The sequence below is a fragment of the Nelumbo nucifera genome, chromosome 6 (genome assembly GCF_055504915.1).
Source record: "Nelumbo nucifera cultivar China Antique chromosome 6, China Antique-T2T, whole genome shotgun sequence".
In the NCBI taxonomy this organism is placed as follows: Eukaryota; Viridiplantae; Streptophyta; class Magnoliopsida; order Proteales; family Nelumbonaceae; genus Nelumbo; species Nelumbo nucifera.
Window position 1 is genome coordinate 39655805 of NC_142654.1, and position 3422 is coordinate 39659226.

The window sequence follows — 3422 nt, forward strand, 5'->3', positions numbered from 1 at the left end:
GATCTCGAGCAACCATGCATACTTCTTGCACCTCGAGCTACTCTCTCCTCTGGCAGCGATCCCTCCCGATATCACATGAATAACGCAGGTTAGAGGAGCCCGGGGTGGTGGCCGAGCATTCTCTAGGCATGGCTCTTCTTGTGCTAGCTTCTCACTCTTATCGACGAATCCACCAAGGTACCCACGCCTAATCAGGCCCTCGATGTGGTTGCAAAGGTCAAAGCAGTTATCCATGTCGTGGCTATGGTTTGTGGAACTCGTAGTATTTGTTGCGGTTCCTCTTGTTGCTCAGTGTCTACATCTTTTCGGGCCACCGGACATAGCTACAGTCACGAATCTGCATAAGGACTTCAGACCACTGTGTGTTCAGTGGTTTTAGTAAGTCGGTGTGGGCATCCTTGGTCTGTGGTCAGGCCGGTGATCTTGCCTCTTATGGTCCCGATCCAACCTCTCTACCTTGTCCTCCTCCATGTCCCTTCTCTTCTTGTCAGGCCTTTCTTCCTCTTCTCTCTACTGTGCTTGGGCTTCTTCCGTGTTGATGTACTTTTGGGCATGTTTCATCAATGCGGCTATAGTCTGAGGAGGGTTCTTGGAGATGGAGAAGTTGAAGGGTGAAGGGTGGAGTTCGTGTTGTATGGCTATTATAGCCATAGATTGATTTAGGTTTTGTACCTGCAGTGCCTCAGTGTTGAATCTTGCCAAGTAGTCTTTGAGTGATTCTCCTTTTCTTTGCCACACCTGCATGAGGCTGGCCGAAGTCTTCTAATGCTTTTGGTTAGCTATGAACAACACTAGAAATTGGTTCTCCAGCTACTCCCATGATGCAATGGAGTGCAAGGGAAGGGATGAGTACCATGTCAATGCCGGTCCTTTGGGGGTGGAGACGAGAGCTTTGCACATCAACCCCTCAGATGCGCCATGTAGCATCAACTGGGCCTTGAGGGCTTCGAGGTTGTCACCAGGATTAGTGCTACCATCGTACTTGTTGAGTTGCGGTGCCCTCCATCCTACGAAGGGGAGCTCGTCTATCATCTCTTGGATGAAGGGTTGCTCTTTGACGGGCTAGCCGTCCAGTTGCATGGGCTGGTCTACAGGCGAAGCCGCACTCCTCTGCGCTTGGCTGCGCTCCAACTCAGTTAGACAATGTCAGAGCTCCCAGATCTTTGCGTCCCTGTTATTTGGGACCGCGATGTGCATGGTCTTTTCTTCCCTGGGCCATGCTGGTTGATCTTTAACTTAACTGGACTCGGTGACAGGGACCACCTGGGGTGCCCGTTTGCCAAGCCTTTCCTTGGCCGGGACACGTGTTGTCTGATGGGTCCTACTACAATTGTCAGGTTCGCGAGAATGGGCGAAGGAGAAGGACCTTCTCAGTGTGTCTTGCATTTCTTGATTGAACCACGCTCCCCTCTTGTCTGATCGGCATGTTTTGGGGTCCTCGGGGCAAGGATTGGCCTTCGTACGCGTCAGGACAACAGCAAGGACAGTCTGGGTGGGCGTTGCCGCAGACCCCAGTGACTGTATCATCGCCAAGATTTTGTCGACCTTTTCTTGCATTGCTTGGAATTGCTCGGGGTCGACTGTAGCTTGGGGTTGCTGGGTTTCATGGTGCGTGGAGCTGTGACAGCGAGATTCCCAAGATGGGGATTGACTGGTTGAACGCTCAGATTGGTTTCTTGGCATCTTGACTACTTCTTGAATGCGTGGTAAAGAAAAGATTTTTGGGAAGGCTTTTTGTGCGTTTCCCACAGACGGTGCCAATTTGATGCTACTCAATCCGAGGTGGTGCACGAACCGAGGTCACAATTAGATAGTCCTTGCCAACAGGGCGAAGTCGAGGTGGAAGGATGAAGATGCGCTCCAAGATCTATAATCAAGAAAGATGTCAGTGGCCCGAGGAGTTATCCCTGGGTAGATACTCCAATGCTCAAATCAGTAGAAGGTAGTGGGTGGCCGGGCTGAGCAGTTAGAGAATAGTGCTGGTCCGAGTAGAGTCACAACATGAGGAATTTTTATTGCTGTGCTTAATGCTTTAAAAAAATTGGCCAACCTTTTAAAGATTCGATGGTTTATGCATGACTAACTAAAGGATTGTTATGAATTAGATCCCTACGAAATAAAAATCGCATGTTAGACTATGATATGGAAAGATGATTAGCTCATGTGTGGGAGTCAAGGAAGCTTAGTGAGTCAAATCTCCTTCTAAGATTAGAGGCTTCCAAAGAACTTAATGCTTATTTTTCCTTTTGACAACCACTTAGAAATTTAATGGTAGAATTGGATTAATAAAGGATTAACATGATTTGAGAAAGTTTATTAATTAATTTAGGGAAATCCACCATCACATGCAAATAACTTTAACATACCTTTGGGTAATTTTGGTCTTGAGTTGAATTGAATAGGTAATTATATAACCTTGATTTAATGAAATCTAAACCCTAGCTGCATTCATTCATTGATTTAGTTTTTACTAAGTTTTAGATTTGCATTATTTCTTCTTAGTTTTTATTCACTTAATTGATTCATGAGTTCAATTTAGGCTAGTTTAAAATTGATTTGGTACTATGATCTAGTCTTTGTGGGGTCGACACTCATCACATCATTATACGCATACTTGACTAAGGTAAACTTGCCTGAATTAACTATGCATAAATTACACAACAAGTTTTTGGCACCGTTGTCAGGGAACTAGTTTATTGCATATCAAAACTACCTAAATTAGCCTTAGATTGAATATCTATTTGTTTTATTTTAGGATTCAAAATTTTATTCTATTTTAATTTTTGTTGGGTTTGACTTTATAATTTTTTTTCTTTTCTTTGTAGGTTCCTAGTGCATGACACACACTTGTGGTGGAGAATTAATACCCCTTGATCAAGAAATCGACAGAACTTTGAAAAAGCTAAAGAAGGAGAAAAAGAACAAGATGGCTCAAGTAGCCCAAAATAATCCAAGGACATTGAGCTCATACGCTATATCTACTATGGATGGTACTACATCAAGCATTAGGAAGCCTAATGTGCAAGCGAACAATTTTGAGATCAAGCCTGCAATTATTCAGATGATTCAGATGAGTGTGCAAATTTCTAGCCCCAATGAGAACCCTAACTCTCATATTGCTAATTTTCTTGAAATATGTGATACTTTTAAGCATAATGGAGTTAGTGATGATGCCATTAGACTTAGGTTGTTTCCTTTCTCCTTAAAGAATAAAGCAAAAGATTGGTTTAATTCTCTTCCTGCAGGTTCTATTACTACATGGGATGACTTGTCACAAAAGCTTTTATCTAAGTATTTTCTACCTGCTAAAACGGCTAAATTAAGGAATGTCACAACAAATTTTTCACAATTTGATAATGAAACCTTATGTGATTCGTGGGAGAGATTAAGGAACTGCTTAGGAAGTGTCCCCACCATGGTCT

General features: G+C 43.5%; 1 non-coding gene across 1 annotated transcript; it reads right to left on the reverse strand.

The window, feature by feature from the left end:
* Positions 1–3316: 3316 nt before the first annotated feature.
* Positions 3317–3422, reverse strand: LOC148790788 (small nucleolar RNA R71). The gene has a single exon (XR_016078055.1). It is a non-coding gene; the product is annotated as a small nucleolar RNA R71 (small nucleolar RNA).